Source organism: Coregonus lavaretus (assembly GCF_964263955.1).
Source record: "Coregonus lavaretus genome assembly, chromosome: 11".
NCBI lineage: Eukaryota > Metazoa > Chordata > Actinopteri > Salmoniformes > Salmonidae > Coregonus > Coregonus lavaretus.
In genome coordinates, this window is record NC_139998.1 from 13,429,745 (window position 1) to 13,442,964 (window position 13,220).

Genomic DNA, 13,220 nt, shown 5'->3' on the forward strand with positions numbered 1-13,220 from the left:
TACGTAATATAGTATATTTGTCATAATTTGGTTGTAATCCAGAGAGGTTAGAAAATGTATCTAGATCCTCTATGAGGCTGTGGAGGGATTCTAGTTGTGGATTTAAAAGAAAAGATGAATCATCAGCGTACAATGACACCTTTGTTTTTAAGCCCTGGATTTCTAATCCTCTGATATTATTATTGGATCTGATTTTAATAGCTGACATCTCGATGGCCACAATAAATAGATATGCCGATAGTGGACAACCTTGTTTCACTCCTCTTGACAGTTTAAAACTTTAGGAGAAATAGCCATTATTTACTATTTTACACCTAGGGTTACTATACATGATTTTGACCCATTTTATAAGAGATTCTCCAAAATTGAAATGCTCCAGGCATTTATATATAAACCCCAGTCGAACTTTATCAAATGCCTTTTCGAAGTCTGCTATGAATATGTTTCCCATATTTTCCATAGTGTTCTATTGTTTCCAATACTTGCCTTATATTATCTCCAATGTATCTTCCATGTAAAAAACCTGTCTGATTAGAATGAATAATATCCAACAATACCTTTTTAATTCTATGCGCTACACATTTTGCTAGAATTTTTGCATCACAACACTGAAGTGTAAGGGGCCTCCAATTTTGTAAATGGACTGGATCTTTATATTTTCCACTTGTATCCTGTTTCAGTAATAATGAGATCAGACCTTCTTCTTGAGTGTCAGATAATCTACCATTTACATAGGAGTGGTTAAAACATGCTAATAACGGTCCTCTTAGTATATCAAAAAAGGTTTGGTATACGTAGACTGGTATGCCATCCAACCCTGGAGTTTTCCCAGACTTAAAGTCTTTACTTGCATCCAGAAGTTCCTCCTCTGTAATTTCACCTTCACATGAGTCTTTCTGTGTGGCTGTTAATTTGACATTATCAATAGAAAAAAAATCTCTACAATTAGCTTCAGTTAGAGGAGATGGAGGCGACTGAAAAGAAAACATATGTTTAAAGTACTTTGTTTCTTCCTTCAAAATATCATTTGGTGAATTATGGGTGACTCCGTCAATTGTAACCAGTTTCATTAAGTTATTTTTGGTAGCATTCCTATGTTGAAGATTAAAAAAGAATTTTGTGCATTTTTCCCCATATTCCATCCAGTTTGCTTTATTTTTATAATATATTACACTTGATCTTTCTTGAATAAGTTTCTCCATTTCTTTTTGTTTTTCCTCTAATTTATTCTGAGCCTCTATGTTACAGTTTTTATTGCCATCTATCTGTTCTGTTAGACTTTCTATTTCCTTTCTTAGTATAAACTCTTTTGACCTAAATTGCTTTTGTTTTCGAGATGAGTACAGAATTGCATGGCCTCTAAAGGCACATTTAAAGGTGTCCCATACAATAAGGGGATTCGCTGTACCTATGTTATGTTGGGAAAAAGTCAGTTATAAATTCCTTTGTTCTAATTATAAATAAATTATCATCCAATAGGCTTTGATTACATTTCCAATATCCTCGCCCACGTGGAAATTCAGTAAGAGTAATGTATATGCCTATTATATGATGGTCCGACCACATTCTGTCCCCTATCAACACTTTTTTTACTTTTGGTGCCAACGAGAATGAGATAAGAAAGAAGTCAAGACGACTAGCTTGATTCAGTCTCCACCATGTATATCTCACTAGATCAGTATATTTAAGCCTCCATATATCTACTAGTTCTAATGTATCCATGACATTCACAATTTCCTTAAGAGCATGTGGGTGATTGTTTGTGGTGTGATTTCCTTTACGGTCCATTGAGCTATTTAAAACAGTATTATAATCCCCCACCATAATAATTTTGTCTTGAATTGCTTGCAGGGTTGATAATTTATTATATATATTGTCAAAGAATTGTGGATCATCATTATTTGGTCCGTAAAGGTTAATGAGCCATATCTGTTTATGGTCCAATAACATATTTAAAATAATCCATCTACCTTGCGTATCTATTTGGAGAATTTGCACATTCGGATCGAAATTACTATTAATTAATATCATCACCCCTTATGAATTTCTTTGCCCATGGGAGAAGTATATTCCCCCACCCCCCCCCCCCCCCCATTCTTTTTTCCACGCTACTTCATCTCGAATTGTTGAATGAGTTTCCTGTATACAATAGATATTATATTCCTTCTCTTTGAGCCATGTAAATATTGTTCTTCTTTTGTTATTATCAGCTAAGCCATTACAATTATAACTGGCTATACTTATTTCACTATACACTATAATGAGATACAAGTTTCAAGTCTATTTATCATTATATATGTTTGTAAATTGACCAATAAAAAATACCGTAATGATTGAGTGTCCATATAGCTGTACCGTGATATTTGCATTGCTACGGAGTAACCCTTCAATTGTTCTCCACTAATTCCCCCGCTAAAGCCCCTCCCCATCCCAAGTTGAGCCGTCATCCCAGTGATCAGCATCCCACCCACATCCCTCTGGATCCCTAAGGCCCCGAGAGGCCAGGACCCATCCATCGAAAACAGCACACAGTGCCACCCACAAAACAGAAGCAGATTAACCGCCAAAAGCATTTCCAATGCTTTCACCTCTATATATATATATATATCTATATAACTATTTTAAAAAAATTATGCATATCCTATTTTCCATCATTATCAATTAATATGCGTAATAATGTCGGCAGTTCACGCGTAGGATTCTAACATATAACCCGGATTGCCATTGTATTACATTTAATTCATTGACAAGCAATTATTATCCTAGCAAATCATTCCATCCCATACCCCCCCCCCCCCCCCCCCAACATCCCCACCCCCCCACAACAGATGCCAGACAAGCACACATGCACATACTCACATACTCCAACACACTCAACCCCCCTCCTCCACAATCCACCATAAAATCAGATACTCAACGGCTGTTATATCCCAGAGCCCAACTCGAGAAATAACCTGATTTACGAGTGCACATACAGTTAAAGCTGATTGAGAAAGCATGCAGATTGAGCAGAAATTGATAACAATGTGAGATTTGATTAATCTACTTAATCTATGTCAAGTCCTAGGTGATGGAGATCAGATCCACCCTCTGACGCAAGGTCACCTTAGAGTGGCCCGGAGTGAACTGAGTACAGGATGGGTGTACGGATAACGCGTGGAGGTCCCCAACACGTTTAGCCGAGGCCTAAGCAATGAGCAGGGAGGCTTTGTAGGAGAGGATCTTCAGATCCACAGACTCCAGAGGCTCATAGGGGGCCGCACACAGTGCCTTCAAAACCAGTGCCAAGTCCCATGTGGGCACGATTGGTTTAGAGACCGGTCTGAGACGATACATACCTTTCAGGAACTGCACCACCATGGGGTGAGCCCCAAGTGAGGCTCCGTCAATTCCCACATGACACGCTGTGATAGTGATCATGTACACTTTTAAAGTGGAGAATGCTTGAAAAGCTCATGTAGGAACATAAGGATGTCCTGAGCATTGAAAAGGAACCAGACCTTTATCTTGGCACCAGAGCTCAAACGCTTGCCACTTATACACATACAGCCCTCTCGTGGAAGGCACCCTTGCGGACTGAATTTAGCAATTACATTCAGAGGTAAACCTCTAGCAATCAGATCGGCCCTCTCAGGGACCAGGCCCATAGTAACCAAATTGCCACGGGTCCCCGCCTAAAAGGTGAACGATCTCCACGAACCAAGGCTGCCTGGGCCACAAGAATCAATGATAAACCCTCCCGGCGCATCCTCTCCAACGTGTGCCCATGGGAGGCCCGTAGGCCTGACAGGGACACCTGAAGTGCAGAGGCCATCATCCTCAGTAGGCGTATGCACTGGTGAAAATGCACTGTGTGATCCAGACGAAATTTGGCTAAACAGAGCCAGAAACCAGACACCCTCATGGGGATAGAAAACTGCAATACGTGAGTGAGTGTAACTCGAGACCCAGAAACGGAACGCTCTGAGATGGAGTCAGACAGCTCTTTTTCTGGTTTCTTATGAAGCCTAGAGACTGAATACAAGACAGTAGCATGGATGTGTGTAACAATGCTTGCCGCCTCGACTCCGCCGCCACCAGCCAACCGGCGGTTCGTGAGCATTCTGAGTTTGTAGACTCTGAGGTTCTTGCTGAGGGCACGTAGGTCTAGAATGGGACCAAAGTCCCGTCCCTTTTCATAACCAGGAAATACCAGCTATACATTTACATTTTATTCATTTAGCAGACACTCTTATCCAGAGCGACTTACAGTTAGTGAGTGCATACATTTTCATACTGGCCCCCCGTGGGAATCGAACCCACAACCCTGGCGTTGCAAGCACCATGCTCTACCAACTGAACTACACAGGACTACCTATACCTGCCGTTCCAGATCTTCACCATAGGAACCACTCGGATTTCCTGCTTCTGAACACGGGAGGATATTTCCTCCCTCAAAACAGGCGCTGAGGCCTCAGGAACAGTCGATGTGATGACGCTGCAGAAGCTTGGGGGACACACAACTAATTGTAGCCTGTACCCTGACGTCACTGTTCGCATGATCCAGGCCGACTCTGCGCTTGCACGCCATTGGTCGGAGCAGACAGGGAAACTCCCGTGAAGTGCCATCTGAAGGGGCGGGCGTTACCTTGTGGACTGGGAGAGATTGGTTCTTCTTCCATTTTCACCACTCTTGACAACCGTGTGTCTGAACATGGAGAAGGGACACTTTTCATCAAACTCACCTGCAGGAGACACAACACTTGACACCCGTGAACACTTGGTAATAAAAAAACAGTGTTTATATGCCAAGAGTTGACTAAATCCTGGCCCACTCTGGGTACCCGGGCTCCGGCGATCAGTGAAGTGCCCCGATTGGCAGTGCCACCTGGGGGTACTGTTGTCACAAAGAGCCTCACTCGGTTTAGGCGGTAAGATGCGTTCCGATAACCGGCTGACACCCAGCGCTGGACCACACACCTTAAAAATAGAACCAGGGAAAAAAACATTATCATGGAGGTTACCCTACTGACCAGTCATAGGTACTGGTGACAAAGTGCCTTGTAACCTAGCTGGGAATGGACAGATGGCTCTGGAAAATTGACCCCTTCTGTGATAACAGGCAGGGGCGATTCATAACTGAATCTAGCTCCCAGGAATGAAAAGTATTGAGATGGAGACAAACAGCTCATTTCGGGGGCTAATATGAACCATAGAGACTGTGTGTGGGACAATAGCGTGGTCGTGTCCAACTGTGCTCGTTCTCTCGACTCGCTATAGAACTCATAACCTGTATCACTAGACACCTCATAGGGACTAGTGAGCTACAGGCAGGAATCAGCAATGAATCTCAGTAATGAGCCACCTATGGGGAGGGGCGTGCCCTTCAGTGGCTTGTATTCATGGATGCCAAGGGAAGCCAGTCTTCCCCCCAAAATGTACCAATAAATAAATAATGTATCTTTCATTTCTCTGTGTTTCATGATTTTCCTTCAATTCGCAAGAGGCTGAATGTATCTCACAGGAGAAAGCATCTGAGCGAGCGAAACAACGCCCCTCTGTCTCTCTACGTGTAGGCCATCTAGCTGATGTTGTCTGGTCCAAATGAGTATGACATTGTTGCCGCCCGTAGCATTGAAGGCAAGGGAAGCCAGCAAGCATCTGGCCTCCCTTGACAAAATAAGTATAAAAAAATTGCCAATCAGCATTGAGCTAAACTGAGCGAGCTCAACTGTGAATGGTCCTGGCTCACCAAAATAAAGTGTCAAGGGAAGCCAGCTTGGATCCCATTGAGAGCATAGTCATTGACAGAAAAACTTGAATTGTTGCATCTCGTTGTGTTGTTGTCCTCCGGTGTCTAGCTAGCCAGCTAGCTAAAATTGTCCCTTTCCTAAATTAGCCATGGATGGAGATAGGGATTTGGACTTGTGGTTTTACTTAATTCTCCGTATTGGCCAATGATTATAACGGTGATTCTGATCCAACCATTAGTTCATACATTGTTGGGCCCCTAGCCTGAGAGGATGGAAGTACAATACGTAGCTAGTTGTAGAAGGCTAATGTTAACTAGCTAACGTTGCCCATGAATGGAAGTTAGGCTAGCGAGCAAGCATTTTAGCCAGGTAGCCAAGGAAAACAAAAAAGAAAGCGTGTACTGTATGACAGAGTGATAGACTGTTTCGTCATCATGAAAGAGAGGAGGGTGAGTCAACATGTTTTATTACTTGCACGAACGCTCACGCACACACACGCACACAGAAATCAGAACCATGGACAGCCACATCATATTTAGCTTATATTGACTGGACTAAATTGTCACTGTATTAGACTAAGCAGAGGTGATTTGATGATGTTGAAGTTGAAATGGTGCTGGAATAGTGGAGGCAGCTCCTGTTTTCTTAGCGGACTTTCGATAACTCTCTGTGGTTCTAAATCAATGGTTGTTTAGTGGTCCGAAAATGTCGGAAACACTATCAAATCAAATCAAATCAAATTGTATTGGCCACATGCGCCGAATACAACAGGTGCAGACATTACAGTGAAATGCTTACTTACAGCCCTTAACCAACAGTGCATTTATTTTAAATAAAAAAGTAGAATAAAACAACAAAAAAGTGTTGAGAAAAAAAGAGCAGAGGTAAAATAAAATAACAGTAGGGAGGCTATATATACAGGGGGGTACTTGTGCAGAGTCAATGTGCGGGGGCACCAGCTAGTTGAGGTAGTTGACGTAATATGTACATGTGGGTAGAGTTAAGGTGACTATGCATAAATAATTAACAGAGTAGCAGCAGCGTAAAAAGATGGGGTGGGGTGGGCAGTGCAAATAGTCTGGGTAGCCATGATTAGCTGTTCAGGAGTCTTATGGCTTGGGGGTAGAAGCTGTTGAGAAGTCTTTTGGACCTAGACTTGGCACTCCGGTACCGCTTGCCATGCGGTAGCAGAGAGAACAGTCTATGACTAGGGTGACTGGAGTCTTTGACAATTTTGAGGGCCTTCCTCTGACACCACCTGGTATAGAGGTCCTGGATGGCAGGAAGCTTGGCCCCAGTGATGTACTGGGCCGTATGCACTACCCTCTGTAGTGCCTTGCGGTCGGAGGCCAAACAGTTGCCATACCAGGCGGTGATGCAACCAGTCAGGATGCTCTCGATGGTGCAGCTGTCTAATTTTTTGAGGATCTGAGGACCCATGCCAAATCTTTTCAGTCTCCTGAGGGGGAATAGGCTTTGTCGTGCCCTCTTCACGACTGTCTTGGTGTGTTTGGACCATGATAGTTCGTTGGTAATGTGGACACCAAGGAACTTGAAGCTCTCAACCTGTTCCACTACAGCCCCGTCGATGAGAATGGGGGCGTGCTCAGTCCTCTTTTTTTTCCTGTAGTCCACAATCATCTCCTTTGTCTTGGTCACATTGAGGGAGAGGTTGTTAGCCTGGCACCACACGGCCAGGTCTCTGACCTCCTCCCTATAGGCTGTCTCATCGTTGTCGGTGATCAGGCCTACCACTGTTGTGTCGTCGGCAAACTTAATGATGGTGTTGGAGTCGTGCCTGGCCATGCAGTCATGGGTGAACAGGGAGTACAGGAGGGGACTGAGCACGCACCCCTGAGGGGCCCCCGTGTTGAGGATCAGTGTGGCAGATGTGTTGTTACCTACCCTTACCACCTGGGGGCGGCCCGTCAGGAAGTCCAGGATCCAGTTGCAGAGGGAGGTGTTTAGTCCCAGGATCCTTAGCTTAGTGATGAGCTTTGAGGGCACTATGGTGTTGAATGCTGAGCTGTAGTCAATGAATAGCATTCTCACGTAGGTGTTCCTCTTGTCCAGGTGGGAAAGGGCAGTGTGGAGTGCAATAGAGATTGCATCATCTGTGGATCTGTTGGGGCGGTATGCAAATTGGAGTGGGTCTAGGGTTTCTGTTATAATGGTGTTGATGTGAGCCATGACCAGCCTTTCAAAGCACTTCATGGCTACAGACGTGAGTGCTACGGGTCGGTAGTCATTTAGGCAGGTTATCTTAGTGTTCTTGGGCACAGGGACTATGGTGGTCTACTTGAAACATGTTGGTATTACAGACTCAGTCAGGGACATGTTGAAAATGTCAGTGAAGACACTTGCCAGTTGGACGGCGCATGCTTGGAGTACACGTCCTGGTAATCCGTCTGGCCCTGCGGCCTTGTGAATGTTGACCTGCTTAAAAGTCTTACTCACATCGGCTACGGAGAGCGTGATCACATAGTCATCCGGAACAGTTGATGCTCTCATGCATGCTTCAGTGTTGCTTGCCTTGCAGCGAGCATAGAAGTGATTTAGCTCGTCTGGTAGGCTTGTGTCACTGGGCAGCTCACGGCTGTGCTTCCCTTTGTGGTCTGTAATAATTTTCAAGCCCTGCCACAACCGACGAGCCGGTGTAGTACGATTCAATCTTAGTCCTGTATTGACTCTTTGCCTGGTTGATGGTTCGTCGGAGGGCATAGCGGGATTTCTTATAAGCGTCCGGGTTAGAGTCCCGCTCCTTGAAAGCGGCAGCTCTACCCTTTAGCTCAGTGCGGATGTTGCCTGTAATCCATGGCTTCTCTTTGGGGTATGTACGTATCGTTACTGTGGGGACGACATCATCGATACACTTATTGATGAAGCCAGTGACTGATGTGGTGTACTCCTCAATGCTATCGGAAGAATCCCGGAACATATTCCAGTCTGTGCTAGCAAAACAGTGCTGTAGCTTAGCATCTGCGTCATCTGACCACTTCCTTATTAACCATGTCACTGGTGCTTCCTGCTTTAGTTTTTGCTTATATGCAGGAATCAGGAGGATAGAGTTATGGTCAGATTTGCCAAATGGAGGGCGAGGGAGAGCTTTGTACGCGTCTCTGTGTGTGGAGTAAAGGTGGTCTAGAGTTTTTTTTCCCTCTGGTTGCACATTTAACATGTTGGTAGAAATTAGGTAGAACGGATTTAAGTTTCCCTGCATTAAAGTCCCCGGCCACTAGGAGCGCTGCCTCTGGATGAGCGTTTTCCTGTTTACTTATGGCCTTATACAGCTCATTGAGTGCAATCTTAGTGCCAGCATTGGTTTGTGGTGGTAAATAGACAGCTACGAAAAATATAGATGAAAACTCTCTTGGTAAATAGTGTGGTCTACAGCTTATCATGAGATGCTCTACCTCAGGTGAGCAAAACCTTGGGACTTCCTTAGTATTAGATTTTATTCACCAGCTGTTGTTTACAAATATACACAGACCGCCACCCCTTGTCTTACCGGAGTCAGCCGTTCTATCCTGCCGATGTAGCGTATATCCCGCCAGCTGTATGTTATCCATGTCGTCGTTCAGCCACGACTCAGTGAAACATAAGATATTACAATTTTTAATGTCCCGTTGGTAGGATAACTTTAATCTTAGGTCGTCCAATTTATTTTCAAATGATTGAAGATTGGCTAATAGGATTGATGGAAGAGGCAGATTACTCGCTCGCCGTCGGATCCTTACAAGGCACCCCGACCTACGTCCACGATATCTCCGTCTCTTTCTCATGCGAATGACGGGAATTTGGGCCTTGTCGGGTGTCTGTAGGATATCCTTTGCGTCCGTCTCATTAAATAAAAAATCTTCGTCCAATACAAGGTGAGTAATCGCTGGCCTGATATCCAGAAGCTCTTTTTGGTCATAAGAGACGGTGGCAGAAACATTATGTACAGAATAAATTACAAATACCGCGAAAAAACACACATAATAGTATAATTGGTTAGAGGGCTGTAAAACGGACAGAGGACAACTTGACTGACTGTCTCGTTGTTCGCCAGACGCCTCTTTGAATCCTGAAGAACTGGAGGACGTCAAGGAGGTTCACCGTTTTCTCTTCGCCTACATCCACTGAACACGTGTCCACATTTTAACCTTGTATTTAAGTGGAGCTTGTCTGGTGGACAATGAAATGAAAGTTGATTTTGCTTTTAATATAATGTAATAAAATCATGGTGTACAATTCAACTAACAACCAATTTAATGAACTGTCTCATGATAATGGGTATGTGAGTCTCACATGCACAATCTTCATATAATGTCTCTAGTAGACCCTGAAGTTCTATTGAGTAGAAGAATCTGCTGTTTGTTTGCGCCCCCCCCCCCCCCCCTTCCATTGTGAAAAGCAAATGGCTCGGTAACCTCTTAGCTCTTGTTAACTTTGTTTGCATGTAAATAAATGAGCTTTTTTCTCAACTCACAATGCAGTTACAAAGGGTCTCCACACTTCACTGCAGAAGACCCCTCTAGTGAATGACAACCTTTTTTGTCTTCTTGTCCCTCATCCCCCAAGTTGGCAGATAGAAGAGGTTACAGCAATGGGATGGATTCATTATACTTCAAACAGAGTCATTAGGCTGTTCCCTAAAATCTGTCCTCTTTTAGCAGAAACAGCTTGAGCTGGGCGAACCACGCTTTTCATCAACGTCCTGCGGTCTGAACCAGGGCTAGACCAGCAATGGACCGAACCCTAATCGACTGTGGCATCAATTAGGAATAATCTCATCACTTTTAGAGAGTGGGCTTGTCAAAGCTCTAATGAAGTTCTATCTGTCCCCCCGTACATAGTGCAGACAAGATCAACAATACATTATGGTGCCGTGATGGACATTAGAATCAAATTCTGTTGACGTCACGTTTAACCTGGTGTGAATTTAGGTCTCAGTTTGGAGATTCACTTGATTATTTGGAAAATGTGTATGTTCAGTATTGATTAAATGACTTAGTAGTTGGAATGAACAATCGAAATGATGGAATTTTGAGCTTTGTTTTGTTGTGATTTTGAAATCTAATAGATTCCAAGGAGTCTAAGAAATTTGGCTTGAAAGGATCAAAACCTAAAGGTACTTCTATTAAATGTGTACTTTAGGAAACAAACCCTCTAACAATGAAGTGGGCCTATACAATATTATAAGATGTTTTTCCTCCTAAGAAAAAGTCTGGACAAAAGCAAGGACAAGTCTTCTCCAACTCTCTCCGCCAGTTGTTGTCACGATATTAGAGGTGACGGAGTCCTGTAGCGCTGTGGCTTTCTGTGGGAATGGCAGTCTTAACCTGAACCCCCTGTCAAGTGTGAACTGAGCGGAGGAGAGAGTTTCACTGATCTCCTTCCAAGTTCACAGGTATCTTTGAAAAGAGCGCCTGAAAGAGATGCTCAAACTCAAAGGGGGAAGGAGAGAAAGCCACTCTTTCTCCTAATCAACCTCCATGGATTTTCTTCCCTCATTTTTCCTCTGGAACTCCGACTTAATCTCAGACGAACAAAGGAAGGGCCCCCCCCACCCCCCCCTCCCAATCTAATTCATATCCCAACACACAGATCTGTAGAAGTAGTGCTTCCCTGTATGGGCTAGGCCCACAAATGGAATTGCCTCTCCCAGAGACGTGGTGTTAGCTGGACAAAAGGTGGGCTCATAGTAAACTGCAGGTGTTACTTTGTTTGAAAATCATATGCAGTATGTAAGATTGATATTAGATACCGCTTATCCTCTAGCACAAATAAATTGAATAACTTTGGTCATTTCTTAAGTACCCATGGTTGTTGGACCACTGTTAGAGAAGTAGTCATAACTAGCAGATCATCTGAATGGCAAGTCAATTGCTTGTCAATATGTTTACTCCCTCCTTTCAGTTGGAAGTGAAAGTCTTGTGTTGTGCTACCTAATACCTCCTCAACATGGCATAATGCAGACAAGGGTACCAAGCCCTTTGCAAACAACACTGCCTCAGAGAGAACAACCCTAGTAAATGCTCTGCTTGTTATTTGGAGTTTGTCTGGAGCATCGTGTCAACACTGAGGCTCGTTTGATGGCGAGATAGACTGTGAGAGTGACGGGCTGTCAGTACCTCAACCCACCATGCTCGCCCCCATGTTTGCCATAGAGATCAGTGGGCATCCCTCTTTACACAGAGCCCCTCTTAAACCAAAGAGTAAACAGAGGACTTCCACAATGTGACATTGGCCCCATGCTTTATCCTAGCAGACAGAGAAGGCTGGATAGAACATTGAAAAGTCTACTCTGTTTGACTACTACTGCTGAATGCAGGCCAAAGCCAATACAGAGATGTATAAAACCCACAGTTGGAATCATTGAGTTTGCTTCAGGTTAGAGGAACAATAATAATACACAATTTCTTTCAGAATGACATTTTAATGACTAATCAGATTCACTAAGTTTACATTGGTACCTGGTTTGTGGTGTTGAGATATTCCTTTTTAATTACCTGAGTAGTATTGTGGTTTGTCAGTAAGGCCAGTCAGTATTGTGACAGCTACAGTATAGTAGATTGAGACGGTCTCTTTGTTTATGGCTGAGACTGTTTCAGAGCCAGAGGTTTATTGCCCATCCCATCAGCCTGTCTACTCAGCTGGAACTAATACTAACAGCCCTCAATGCAATTGTAGACGTATTTGTGTGTGTTTTGAAAGAGAAAGTGAAAGGGATAGACTAATGAGAAAAGGGTTTCAAATATTACTGGTGAATAAGAGATTTCCAAAATAATGTTTATAAAGGACTTATTGCAGTGTTGGTTGCTTTCTGGTGTAGGGAGCATGATAAAAAAAAAATCATATTGTATTAGTCTCTACCCACAGCCGCTGTGAGCAGAGACTAATATTGTATTATTATGAAAATATAATATGGACTGAACAACAAGATCTTCCATAATTTGGAGGACAGGGGTTTTAATAAAAGCAATTTACTCAACCATTGTGGGAGTACTGGTTCGGGGAGGAATACCTGGTTGAGCTCCCCTATGTACGCTGAGTGAGCGACAGCCATATTGGTTAGAGAAGCCAACTAACCCTTGGGTTTTGCCTGGTACGTGTCAGGACCTGCACATGAACATAACTGCAGCTTGTTAGTGACACAGCAGTCCCCACCCTGGCATCCCCAGCTGATCACTAGTCTGTTTAGAAATGCTCATTATACCCTAACTAACCTTAGACCTCACTGTTACCAGTACCACACTAAAACCAGGTAGCCCAGTAGGCACACACAAAAGGACTTACCTCACCTTTTCAGGGGAATCCTGAAAATCCTGAGAATCCTCATACTGGTAGATCTACTGACATAGAAAGTAGCCCCTGACATAGAAAATTCCATCCCAATGTGTAGGCTATATTACAACACATTCCCATAACACACTGTAACCTCTCCCCCCAGTTTGGGTAGGAGGATGATGCTGCATCAGCTTGTTTTTGTGGCAGGGTATTGAG